This window comes from Notamacropus eugenii, chromosome 3 (genome assembly GCF_028372415.1).
Source record: "Notamacropus eugenii isolate mMacEug1 chromosome 3, mMacEug1.pri_v2, whole genome shotgun sequence".
Lineage (NCBI taxonomy): Eukaryota > Metazoa > Chordata > Mammalia > Diprotodontia > Macropodidae > Notamacropus > Notamacropus eugenii.
Window position 1 is genome coordinate 322,217,768 of NC_092874.1, and position 14,773 is coordinate 322,232,540.

Here is a 14,773-nt window from a genome sequence, read left to right on the forward strand (position 1 = left end):
CCCTGGTTGTGCTGCATCATGCCTGGGGTCCTATATTGGTGCTTACAAGCTCTAAATTCCCTGAGCCTCAGTCTCTTTTTCTGCTCCACTTAGGTGGTTCTTTCTGGGATGTTTCCGGTCCTACACTGGTTGTCTTCAGCCTCAGCAAAAGCGACCCTTCCTGTCAATCTCCCTAGCATCCTGAGATAAACGTCTGTTTACTCTTTCTGCTGGCTCCACTATTCCAGGATTTGTCCTGGGGCAATATTCTCTGGGTTTTTCCAGTTCAACAAAGGAGGGTTAGAGCATTTACAGATTACTGTGCCATACTGACTTCTAGAAGTTCAAGTAGGTGACTTTCAAATATTTGTTCTGTGTTCTGATAGTCCCATGAGCGACTTCTGCTGTTACTGCATGGCTTGTGCTTCTCTCTTACTCAAGCTGCACTATAATCCTGTCCTGTGCTGAGAGGTTTGGGAATTCATCCTGCCCCTTCTGATTCAGTGCTCAGGGGCTAGTCTTGCTCAGTTATTGCTGTGGTCGAGTCTGTGCTGGTGTAGCTCATGCGCTCTCTGCTCCCCTAGTCCTGTGTAACAGATTCTTCCCTTCAACCTTCTCGGCTGTCCTAGGCTGGAGATCTGCCACACTTTGTTTCCTAGTGAATTCTGTCACCCTAAAATTAGTTCAAATTCACTTTTTAGAGGTATCTGAAGGAGTGTGTGGAAGAGCTCAGGTGAGTCCAAGCTTTCACTCCACCATTTTGACTCCACCCTCAATAAGATATATTTTTAAAAGTACACATATACTTACCATATTTTCTACATTAGTCTGCATTCAAATTCTATTTGAATACTTGAATATATTTTTTAAAAATACCTCTTCGAATTTATTAAAATTGTGTGGGTGTGAAGAGGGTACACAAATACATATTTTCTCCTAAGTGCTGTTTTGGCTTTATTAAAATGAAAATTCTTCGTTTGAGCTTTCACTCTGATTAAGGAAGCAAGTATGTCAATTTAGCTATGCACTGACAGGCTGATCACTGTAGGTCAGCAATGGCTCCAAGATGGGAAAAGTTTTATGGGTAATTTTAAGATAATCCAGATGAGTCCAGCTCAGCAAAAGAGATGAGGTCCTTGAATCTCAGTTCCTCCCCAAGGTGGCATGAATGTGACAATTTTCAGGTAAAGGTACATGACAAAAAACAGGTGATATAAAAAGCTGCCTATTTAGTGTTTCCTTCCCCACTAGATCCTCCTCTGACACTCTTTGATAAGCAGGGCTGGGAACAATGGGTAACTAAGTTGACATATCTTTCAACAGCATCAACATTTTTTAACACATCGTTTCATTGTTAATTTTCTTTTACAAATCTGTTCTTCTAATTCTTACCCAATTCACATCTAGATCATTGGGTCTCCATCCTTTCTCTCTCTCTGTCTCTCTGTCTGTCTCTCTCTGTCTCTCTCTCTCTTCTCTCTCTGTCTCTCTGTCTGTCTCTGTCTGTCTCTCTCTCTCTGTGTCTGTCTCTCTGTCTGTCTGTCTGTCTGTCTGTCTCTCTCTCTCTCTCTCTCTCTCTCTTTCTCTCTCTCTCTCTCTCTCTCTCTCTCTCTCTCTCTCTCTCTCTCTCTCTCTCTCTCTCTCTCTCTCTCTCTCCCCAGTCACCTCCTCCTTGTAATCAGTGCTCTACAATTGTAATTTTTTCCTTGTAATTATTTCCTTTTCCCCTTTAATCTTTCTTAAATTGCCTACTTGTCTCCCTCAATCCCTTCTGATTTCTCTGTTCAGTTGAATATATATTTTTACACAATGATTCCTTTCACTTCTCCTCCCACCCTTCTCTTATCAGTTCAGATAAGGATGTGATTCATGAGCTGTTTTTTCACCTAAAGCCACTACCTTGTTCTTGTAATCTTCTCCTATTGTATCTTAGTTATGAAAAACACCACATGTCTAATTCAATGCATTCTCTATCTCCCCTTTATATGTTCTTTCCTTAAATCCTTAAATAGTAAAAATTCCTGATTTTTTTCTCTTTATTCTTTTCTTTGACCTTTGATGGTGTTGATCGGTATTCTGATTAGTGACACAGAGTTTGAACAAGAAATGTCCCTTTTTTTCATACATATACTGACTGCTTCCTAACCCTGGTCACTGGAATCTCCCCTTTCATTCTTTTCCTTCTCATTGTACTTATTTAGCTGACACAAAACATAAAAGACCCAATTGCTGTACTGGTTCCCAGGCAAATTTCAATAAGAAGAGGTACTTTATATTCAACGAAGCTTTTACCTAAATCACATTTTTATTTTGGGAGCATTTAATGAGACCAGCCATCTCCAAAACAGATTTTATTAAGGTCTCCAACTACCATTATAAATATAAGTCTAAAATGATCTATGATAATTCCAAAATGACTCATGATGTAAAATGCTATCCATCTCCAGAAGAGAACTGATGAATTCTAAATACAAACTGAAGCATAAGTTTTTCACTCTCTTCATTTTCCTTAATTCTTTTTGCAGTATGGCTAAAGTAGAAATATATTTTGTATGACTTCACATGTATAATGGGTATCATAATTTGAAGGAGAAGCTGGAGGGGGAGAATTTGAAACTGAATTTTTAAAAATATAAATAGATATAAAGAAAAAAGCAGAAGTATGAAGAAATATAATGTTCCCCTCACTTACCTTTTCAATCATGTTAATAAGACATGTTTTGTTTCCACATTTTTTCTGCCTTATCATAGTGTTCCTTTCAATCATCTGAAATTAGAACTTTGGGATACCAAAATCATCTGCATGCCTCTATATTGCTTATTTATCCTGCATGCCTTGATGGCATGCTCTATTATCCTTCACTTCTTGGAATTTTTGTATTTAGGTAGACTGGGGTGGCAAACTTGTGGCCTCAAGGCCATATGTGGCCTTATAGGTCCTCAGGTGTAACCCTTTAACTGTATCCAAACTTTACAGAACAAATCTCCTTAATGAAAGCTCTACACGGTAGTCCCATCAAACATGGTCTAGCAATCTGTATCCTCCAAATATAGGTCCTTATAGACTTCAGAAAAACATGGACAAACTTACATGAGCTGGTTCTCAGTAAAGTGAGCAGAACCAGTAGAACACTGTATACTCTAAAAGCAACATTGTGTGATGACTAATTTTGGTGGACTTAGCTCTTCTCAGCAAATCAAGGTTTTAATACAACTTCAAAAGACTCATAATGGAAAGTGCTATTCATTTTCTCTATATATGTATATATATATATATATAAATTATGCCTATATATAATTTATATACATAATTTTATTATATTAATTTGTTATATTTATTAATATGTATATATATGTGTGTGTACATATATATGTATTTATAAATTTTATATGAAGTCTGGATGCAGAACAAGGCACACTATTTGCTCTTTTTTGTTTGATTATTTCTTCTGTCTCATGGTCCCTGCCATTGATTCCAAATCTTTTTTACCGCATGACCAATGTGAAAACATTTAATGTGAATATATATGTAGAAACTATCTCAAATTGTATGTGGTCTTGGGAAGGGGGTTGGGAGAAAGAGGGATAAAATTTAGAACTCAAAGTCTTATGGAAGTGAATGTTGAGAACTAAAAATTAATTCATTAATTGATTAAAATGAAAATAATAAATACAGATCTTTAAGGGAACTATCTTGATCTGGGCATGTGCTCTAACTCCATAACATTGCAATTATTCCACACCTTAATTTGGGGTCAAGGCAAAAAGTAGTATTTCTCATATAGTGCCATTCTTCCCTTACTATCATCTTTTCTTTCTTACGGATTGTGAGAATCTGCAACTAATGCTCCTTGAAGAGTGGGATAAAGTCTGATCAGAGTTCCTGCAGCAGAAGTTTATGTCGTTATCCTAACTAAGTCTTAAAGATTGTGCTCCTGCAATGAGATATGTGATCACTGTATAAGAAAGGCAATGAATGAACATTCAAAGTTTTTCCAATGTTAAGTATTCTTCAGTGTTAATTGGTTTAAAAAATGCTTTGACGGTAATTTGGCTGTCTGTGCATTCTTTTTCAATTACTCAACTTCTAGTGGAAATGTTTAGAGAAAGTGACTAATCCATCTGTTTTCTGGTTATATGAATCAGAAATATCTTCTTGGGCTTTTTTTTTTAATGGCTTCAGGAAGTACAGCTGTTGGCGATTATTTGTACACGACTTAATTGTATCAAAGAAAGAATGTAGCCTAGTGTTTCTGGTCAGAATGAAGAAGTTAATGAGAGAAGCAGGAGGTTGACATTATTCAACATTGTAATTGAAAAATTCCTGAGTAGCAGAGGGTCCAGGAAATGAATCAGATGTGAGTCAACATGAAATAAGGAAGTAATATGTAAAGTAATTGAACAATATTTCTCAAAATATAGCAGGACACCCCCTGAAATTCCCTGAAGTTTTTTTTTTTTTAATTTCCTCAGGGGATTCATGAGGCTAAACCTGTTTTCATAAAACTATTAGAACCCGTTAAACTTCTAATGTCATAAATAGTAATTGATAAAGCCAGAGGTCATACTGGAACCATCTTGAGCAGATTGTTAAGTTTTCAGTGTGAGCATTTGACACTTCGAAATTGCAAGCTACATTTTTAGGTTAATTCCTATACTTAAAAAAGTGATGGAGAAAATGTTATTAATGACGCTAAAATTTAAAATTATATCAAGTATACATTTTTTCTGTCAGTTGCTAATATTTATAAGAAGACTCCTGGATGTAGCTCACATAATCAAAATCCCTATGGGTTCATACTCAATAATTTTTAAGATTTTAATGGTATCTTGCAACCAAAAGTTTGAGAACTGCTCAATTATAGAGTCAATCAAAAAATAAGCATTTGAGTATTATGTGTCAGGTAACCTTAGGTGCAGGAAAGAAGGAACTGATCAAGCGTTAGGGGAGAGAGAGAGTAAGTGCTGGTCTCTAAATTTTCTAACCTCATACTTTCATTCCTGCTGTGATAAGACCACTGATCCCCATTTCTCCTTTCCCTTGTCTCTCCTGCTTTCTAACACAGAGTAGTGTTTATGAAAACGCAACAATTCTCATCCTCTGTCCTGTCAGGTCCCTACCTCCCTTGATACAGTGTCTTGGTCACATAAAGGCATAAAAACCCCCAGCTATATCAAGTCATTGTCCTGTGACTTGTAAGATTCCCAATGATATGTAAGATGTTGATCTGTGCATGGTTTCATCCATACTTTTTTCTGGTTTTCCCAGACTGTTTTTTCAAATAGTGAGTTCTTATCTCAGAAGCTATAGTCTTTGGGCTTACAGAAAAGTACATTACTATAGTCACTGGCCACTGTGTTTTGTGTACATAACCTATTCCAATGATTCACCACTCTATTTCTTAACCAGTACCAAATAGTATTTGTGATTGCAGCTTCATAATACAGTTTTAGATGTGGCATGAATAGGCTACTTTCCCTTATATTTCTTTTCATTAATTCCCCTGATAATCTGGACATTTTATTCTCCCAGATCATATTTTTAAGTCTACAAGATACTTTTTGATAATTTGATTGACAGGGAATTGAATAAGTAAATTAATTTAGGTAGAATTGTCACTTTTATATTATTAGCTCTGCCAACACTCGAACAACTAACATTTTTCCAGTTGTTTATATATGACTTCATTTTTGTTAAGCTTTTTTTAATTGCCTCCGTATAGTTCCTGGGTTTATCTTGGCATGAAAACTCCAAAATATTTTATATTGTCAACATTTCCTTTCAACTGAGTTTCTCTTTCTATCTCTTGCTGATGAGTTTTGTAGGTAACATACACAGATATGCTGATTATTTATTCGGGTTTATTTTATATCCTTCAACTTTTCTAGGGTGTTAATTATTTCAAGTAGTTTTTTAGTTGATTCTCTAAGTTTACCACCATAGCCTCTGCAAAAAATAATACTTTGTTTCCTTGTTACCTATTCTAATTAATACAATTTATTTTTCTTCTCTTATTGCTAATGGGAACATTTCTAGGACAGTTTTGAATGATAATGGACTTTCTTGTTTCACTCCTGATCCTCTTGGGAAAGCACTGAGATTATCATCATTACATATAATGCTCACAGATGATTTTAGATAGATGCTTAGAAAAACTCCATTTATCTCTATGCTGTATAGTATTTTTAATAGAAATGAGTATTGTATTTTGTCAAAAGCATTTCTTCTGCTTCTACTGAGATAATCGTATGATTTTTCTTACTTTTGTTACTGATCTGATCAAATATACTGATAGTTTTCCTAATACTGAACCAGACATGCATTCCTGGTGTAAATCTCACCTGATCATTGTGTATTATCTTCATGATAAATTGCTGTAATCTCCTTGTTAATAGTTTGCCTAATTTTTGTATCAATATTCATTAGTGAAATTGGTCTATATTTTTCATTTGGTTTTGGCTCCTCCCAGTTTAAGTGTCAGCGTCATATTCATATCATAAAAATAATTTGGTGGGGCTGATTCTTTGGCCATTTTCCCATATAATTTAAATAGTATTAGAATAGTTTATTTTTTAAATGTTTGGTAGAATTCACTTGTAAATCAATCTGGCTCTAGAAAATTGTTTTGGAGGGTGGGGAATTCATTGATGGCTTGTTCAATTTCTTTTTATGAAATGGGGTTGTTTCATTTCCTCTCCCATGAATCTGCACATTGTATATGTTTTGTAAATATTCATCTATTTCACTTAGATTGTCATTTATTGGCATACAGTTGGTCAAAATAGCTCCTAATTATTATTTTAATTTAGTCTTCATTCCTGGTTAATTTATTCTTTTCATTTTTGCCACTGAAGAATTGGTTTTCTTCTTATTTAAATCTGATTAACCAAAGGTTTATACAGTTTATTGATTTTTTCTTAAAACCAGCACTTAGTTTTATTTATCAGTTACATAGTTATCTCACTGTTGATTTGATTGACCTCTCCTTTGATTTTCAGAATTTCTAATTTGGTATTTAATTAGAGATTTTAATTTATTCTTTTTCTCACTCTTTTCTTTGCATGCCCAATTTATTGATCTCCTTTTTCTCTGTTTTGTTCATGTAAGTGTTTAGAGATATAAAATGTTCCCCAAGAACAACTTTTGTAGCATCCCATATGATTTGGTTTGTTGTTTTATTGTCATCATTCTCTTCGATAAAATTATTGATTAGATGATTTGTTGTTTGATGCACACATCTTTTACAATTAATTCTTTAGTTTCTAATTAACTTTTAGTCTGTCTGTCCACAGACCTTTATTACATGTAATTTTTATTACATCATGACCTATAAGATTTGCATGTTATATTTCTGCCTTTCTACATTGAATTATGGTGTTTTATGATCTAGCATATGGTTAATTTTTATGTAGGTGACGTACTATTGAGGAAAAGAAAAGGATATTCCTTTATATTCTTATTCAGTTTTTTTCTCATAGATCTGTTACATGTAACTTTTCTAAAATTTTATTTACCTTTTTAACTACTTTTTGTTTATGGTGAAATTTATCTCATGTTGAAATGGGGATGTTGAGTTCCCCCACTAATATACTTTTGCTCTCTACTTCTTCCTCTAATTCCCTTAACTACTTCTCTAAGAATTTGGATGCTATATAACACGGTATATATATGTTTAGTATTGATCTTACCTCATTGTCCACGGTACTTTTTTAGCAAGATTTAATTTCCTTCCTTATCTCTTTTAATTAGATCAATTTTTGCCTTTGCTTTCTCTGAAATCAGGTTCGCTAAACACGTTTGTTTTTTTTTTGTTTTTTTATGTCAGCTGAAGCTTAACATATTCTGCTCCAGACTTTAACCTTTACTCTGTATCTATCTTTTCGCTTCAAATTTGTTTCTTATACAGAGTATATTGTCAGATTCCAGTTTTTAATCCATTCTGCTATCCAGTTCCTTTTTATGAGAGTTCATCCCATTTACTAAATGCTAACTGTGCTCACCATCTTATTTCTCTCCCATTTATATGTCTTTCTCCTGTCACACTTTCCAACTCATCAGTGTTTTACTTCTGATCACCATCTTCCTCAATCTGCTCTTCCTTCTGTCAGCCCATCTCTATTTTCTTTCCCCTTTCCCTACTAATTCTGTTCTTCCTGTTATCCAACCCCTTTCTTTTCTTTCCTCTTTCTTCTCCTACTACCCTATATGATGAGATAGATTTCTATAATGAGTAGTGTGCCTATGTTATTTCCCCTTTGACCCAAATCTGATGAGAATAATGATCAAAATATGTTCACATCCTCCCTCTACTGTAATTGGTCTTTTGTGCCTCTTCATGTGATGTAACTTGCACTACTCTGCCTACCCTTCCCTCTTCTCCCTGTACAATCCTTTTTTGTCACCTCTTATTTTTTTATATCATCACATCATATTCGACTCATACCCACACTCCCTGTTTAGATATACTCCTTCTAATTTCACTAATAATGATACCGTTCTCAAGAGTTACAAGTATCATCTTCCTATGTATGGATTTAAATAGTATGACTTTATTGCATGACATGTTTGGGTTTTTTTCCCTTTACTGTTTACATTTTTGTGCTTCTCTTCAGATTTGTATTTGGAGACTGAATTTTCCATTCATGTGTGTTCTTTTTATCAGAAATCATGCAAAGTTCCATATTTCATTGAATGTCCATCTTTTTCTCTGAAAGATTATACACACTTTTGCTGGGTAGTTGATTTTTGCTTATAATCCAGGTTCCTTTTCCTTCTAGAATATCATATTCCGAGTCCTCTGATCCTTCTCTGTAGAAGCTACAAGGTCTTTTCTAATAATGACAGTGGCATCTGATATTTGAATTGCTTCTTTCTGACTGGATAATTCTGAAATTTGGCTACAATATTCTTTGGAGTTTTAGCTTTGGGATGTCTTTGAGGAGGTGTTTGGTGAATTTTTTAAGAAAAATTTTATGCTCCAGTTGTAGTATGTCAGGGTAGTTTTTCTTGATAATTTGTTGAAAGATGCTGTCCATGTTTTAAGGAAGTCGAATAATTCTTCAATTATCTCTCCTAGATCTATTTTCCAGTTAAGTTGCTATTCTAAAAAGGCACTTCACAGTACCACATATATATATATATATATATATATATATATATATATATATATATATATATATATATATATATATATATATATTAGTGTGTGTGTATTCTATTGATTTAGTTTGCCTGTTTCTTGATATTTCAAAGAAGTTAATAACTTCCACTTGCCCAATTCTAATTTTTAAGGAATTAGATTCTTCATTTACCTTTTGTACCCCCTTTTCCATTTTGTCAACTATTTTTTAATTTATTTTTGACACGGTTTATAAGAGATAAAGCAATTCAAACTTTTGGTCAGGTGACACTTCTTTTTAAAACATTTAACACAATATGGACCACAAAAGAATTTTTTTTAAACATTAACCAACTGAGACACTAATAATATTTATGTTGCTAACTTCACAAGCTCTTGACCTGATTGTCTCCACAGTGTTACTAAGAATTAAAAGATCCTAACTGATTGCTGTTTTTCTAAAGTCCTATGCCTAATAACTTAATTTTAGACAACCTCGGATTTTCCCCTACCAATAATCTATAATTGAATAGATCTGGTATTAAGCTTATAAATCTTTTGACTATAGCAAATTGCCACCAAGAGTAGGGACATTGCAAGGATACAATATCTCCCCAAATTCATGTCAGTTCCAGGCAGGATTAGATTATCCATTTGCATTCAGTCAGGCTTAAAGTCTGCCAGGTGTCAGTGGGGAAACTGAGTCAGGAGAATCCCACCTCAATCCATACTGAACAGCTGCTCTCCCACCCTTCCTTTGAGATCACCTTATGCAGTTCATACCAGCATCTCATCAGCTTATTGACATCATGGATTGGAGGCTCAGATCGCCTTTCTTGCTACCCATACCTGGAGTTAGACTCAGAAGAACAGTCACTTAATACTTCCATAGCATCTAAAAATGGCAAGTTCCAACAACCAGGTTTCAAATATAATTAGTTTCACTTTGGCTAAGGAACATCTTTTGAGGAAAGTCTTAAGTGGCTTACATGCCTTTCTATACATGTTCTAGTTCCTGATTAAATGGCAATCATAAAATCAAATTTACCATCAAAACTTTGACTTTTCCATCCATGCCAAATTTTCCCAGAGGTTACCTTCCTCTAGGAAATTTAGACTGAAATTCTTTTCTCCAAACTAAACATGTCATTGATTTATTCTCAGTAATTAATTCAGTCTGTTGTTTTAATACTAATTGCTTTCACTTCACTTTGTAACATGTCCAGTTTTTCTCTCCATCACTCACCTCCCCCTGCTTCCTAATACCTTGCATTCTGATTACTCCTTCCCTCAATGTACCCTCTCCTCCAAGACACCTCACCCTTCTCCTATCCCAATCTTCTCTTTTTTCTTGCAGGGCAAGATAAATTTTCATACCCCATTCCATGTAGTTCTTATTTCCCGATTATATGCAATAACAGCTCTCAACAATCGTTTCTAATACTTTGAATTCCAACTTCTCTTCTTCCCCCTCCCTCCCCAGCCCCACTGAGAAGGAAAGCAATTCAATATAGACTAGATATGTGTTCTTTTGCAAAAGACTTCCACAGTAATTATGTTGTCTAATACTAATCATGTTGCCCTCTGTCCTACCCTCTTCCCCCTTATTCACCCCCCCATACTGTTGACCTTGTCCCTTCTAGAAAGTGTTTGTTTCTAATGACTCCCTTCTCACATTTGCCCTCCCTTCTAACATTTCCCTCTCTCCACTTGCCACCTCCTCTCCTACTTTCCTGTAGTGTGATATAAATTTTCATATCAAATTTAGTGAGCGTATTATTCCCTCCTTCAGCCACATATGGGGAGAGTAGTTTTATTTTTCCCCCTCTCCTCTTCTCCCTTATCTCCTCCATGGAATCTCTTTTATGAGTTATAGCCCGCCCCATTCCATTGCTCCCTTTCTCTTCCTGGAATTTTCCTCCTTCACCCCTTAGTTTTTCATTTTATTTTATATTTTTGCATGTGGACATCATCTCTTCTGATATAACACACCCTGTACTCTCTATCTATCTATGTGTGTGTGTGTGTGTGTGTGTGTGTGTGTGTGTGTGTGTACAACCTCTCCAACTACCCAAATACTGAGAAAAGATTCAAGAGTTAAAAATATTTTCTTTCCATGTAGTAATGTAAACAGTTCAGCTTTAAAGAGTCCTTTATGATTTTCTTTTCTGTTTACCTTTTCTTTATTCTCTTGATTCTTGTCTTGGGAAGTCAAATACAGATCTGGTCTTTTCCTCAACACGAATTCTTGGAAGTCGTCTATATCACTCAATGACCATTTTTTCCCTTGAAGTATTATATTCACATTTTCTGGGTAGGTGATTCTTGGTTCCAGTCACAGTTCCTTTGACTTCTGAAATATTCCATTCCAAGCCCTTTGATCCCTTAATGTTGAAGCTGCCAGATCCTGTGTTATCCTGTTTATATTTTCACAGTATTCAAATTATTTCTTTCTAGCTGCTTGCAATATTTTCTCCTTGATCTGGCAACTCTGAAATTTGGCCACAATATTCCTAGGAGTTTCTCTGTTAGGGTTTCTTTCAGGAGGTGATTGATGAATTCTTTCAATATACGTTTTGCCCTCTGATTCTATAACATCAGGGCAGTATTCCTTGATAATTTCATGGAAGATGTCTAGGCTCTTTTTTTGATCATGGTTTTCAGGTAGTCCAATAATTTTTAAATTATTTCTCCTGGACCTATTTTCCAGGTCAGTTGTTTTCCAATGAGTTGTTTCACATTATCTTCTAGTTTTTCAGATTTTTGGTTTTGTTTACTAAGTGCTTGGTTTAACTCATAGTCATTCGCTTCCCTGAACTCAATTCTCTCTTTCAAAGAATTATTTTGTTCAGTGAGCTTTTGAAATATCTCCTGCATTTGGGTAATTTTGCTTTTTAAAATCTCCTTCTCCTCGTTGACTTTTGGACCTCTTTTTCCAAATGAGTTAGCCTCTTTTTAAAGCTGTTTCTTTCCTCACATTTTTTTTTGTTTTTCCTTTAGTAAACTGTTAACTTGTTTTTTAAGGTCTTGTATTGACTGAGCCCAGTTTGAGTTCCTTTTGGAGGCAGGGGTCTTGACTTTCTCTGACAGTATGCCTTGCTCTTCCTCATCTGAAGGGGTCGGGGGAGACACCTGTTCCCCAAGAAAATAACCTTCTATGGTCTTATTTTTTTCCCTTTTTGTGCATTTTCCCAACCAGTTACTTGACTTCTGAGTTTCTTCTCCATAACCTCCTGGCCTCCAGCTCCGCCAAGCCAGCACAGGGGACTGAGATTCAAATGAGCTGCTCCCAAGGCTCAGGGGTTTAGGCGGGGGCACGGCTGCTATTCAGTGTGAGATTAAGTTCAGCTGCTCAGGTTGGAGCAGGGCCACCAAACAGGGTTCAGTTCCCCCAGGGGCTTTCTGATGCGACCTTCAACAATGAATGTGGGCTACTCTGCTTTGGGAGCCCTGTCTGCTGCTGCCTCTACTGCTACCACTTGAGGATACCTGAGTTATCAGGATACCCCACTCCCCTCTCTGTCAGCCAAAAAGACCCTCTCACTGACCTTTGGCACCTGTGGGTTGAGGGATCTCTGCTGCCTTTGGAGATTCTGTCCCTGAAGCCTGTTCGGATCTGTTCCTCTCAGTGCCATGTGGCCAAGGTGGGCCTGTGTTCTGCTCCAATTCCATGAGACAGACCTTTCCTGTCAGTCTTTCAGGTCTCTCTAGGACAGAAATCTCCTCCACTTTGTTGTTCTGTGGCTTCTGCTGCTCCAGAGTTTGTTGAGAGTTCTTCTTTACAAGTATTTTATGGGCTGTGGGGTAGGAGGTAGCATATGTGTATCTTTTTACTCTGCCATCTTGGCTTTTCCCCCTCAATTGTATTTTTTAAGAAATTAATCTGAGGGATGATGGAAGCCACACGCATGATGGTGCCTCCCATGTCTTTATATCTTCTGGAACACATTTCCCTATGGAATTAATATGGTACTTGCAATAGGCAGCTTCATTGGGCCTGAGTGTAGGCCTGGGTGCCAGACTAAATCGTGGTCCTGGTGCCATTCTGGAGCATAGCATCTTGTACCAGGTGGATTTCTCATCACGTTTCTCCCCATCCCCACTCTCTGTGAAGTAGTTTCTGGATTTTGAATCTGTGAATGAATATGACACGATCTCATTTTTTTTTTTGTGGTATTAGTTGCCAGTGGGATTAGCAAACATAATGAAAGCAATCAGTCTCCTTCCAGATAATCTTCTAAGAACACCTTGAGTTCAACTAGTATAGAACTGCTACATTGAGAGTCTACAGGAGTTCCTTTATTTTAAGAAAAAATGTGCTGAAGAGAGTAAAGTTGTTTATGACTTTACAGACACTGTGATAAAAATCTGGAATTAACATAATGATGTTCTTCCTACTGTGACTCAGTGTGTGATTGAATACAAGGAAAACTTTGATATAAATTCTGTGATTAGCCAGCAAGTACAGTAGTCTTTGGATCATTTTTACATGATTTTCATTTCAATCAGAATGCTTGACATAACTTGCACTTGACTTTATCTTGAGTGAGGGAGAGCTATGCAGGTCACCAGCCTCACTTCTTCTCCAGAGTCATTTGAATCCAGTGACCAGATCAAGATGACTGGAGATGACTCAGGAAGAGGCAAACGGGGTTACTGCACCACGTAGCTGCCCTTATTAGAATGCTACTCAATCATCACTCCTTACTGTTTAGTGGAAAGTGAAAAGGAACTTTCATTCACAGAAAACACATTGGAAACATTAGGCCAAATTGTAACTTTGTTGAAATTATTAAAGATGGCTATGAAAATGCAAAATGTCATTGTGATTTGCATTATATTAATTCTCCAGAACTAATACTTGAAGAATTAAATGCAAAATCACCAGGACAGTCCATGCATGTGATTTATGTACCATCACACCTCTATTGCATGAATCTGAAATTTTGAAGAATGTAATGAGAACAACCACGGAACATCATGCCAACAAAAGCATTTGCCCCCTTATTCAGGTGCACATAACACTGGATAATGAGGACTTGACTGTGTAGATGAGTGATCACCGAGGTAGTGTTCATTTGAGGAAAATCAATAGGCTTTTCAGCTACACGTATTCTCCTGTAACCCAAGCTCATATTGAGATACCTTGAGCTGTACCCTTGAATAAGGACATCGAAGCTTGGAAAGTTTTTGTGACTTGCCCAAGGTCTACACTGCTAACCCTATCAACAGAATCAATAGAAAGATTCTTGGTATACAAAAAACCTGCATGGAAACATTATAAAGACAATCATGAGGCAGATGACTGGTGTGTGGCGAGCAGTAAACCAAAGGACATGACCATGTTCTGCAGTACATAGTTACATCTAGGCCATCTGAAACAGCACAATAGGTCCCATATTTGAGAGATACTTTGGAAAATTGTTAGACAAAACATTTTTCATCTGATTCCACACTCGCTGATTGGGTAAAACAAATGGAAACTAAATTCCATATCTATCTTTCAGACTTCCTAAAACATTGAAGCTGTACCATTTAACTGTAAGAAGAAAGAAAATTCTAGTTACTGTGTACATTCCTTTTTAACTACTGCAAAAGTGCTTGACATGTTTTGTTTGCTTTTCAGTGCACTTCAGGGTCTAGAGGTCAGGCACAGAAATCTTGAGGTTCCTAAT

General features: G+C 36.1%; 1 pseudogene; it reads left to right on the forward strand.

The window, feature by feature from the left end:
- Positions 1 to 13,053: 13,053 nt before the first annotated feature.
- LOC140531588 (pyruvate dehydrogenase (acetyl-transferring) kinase isozyme 1, mitochondrial-like) lies at positions 13,054 to 14,458 on the forward strand (annotated as a pseudogene).
- The last annotated feature ends 315 nt before the right edge of the window (positions 14,459 to 14,773 follow it).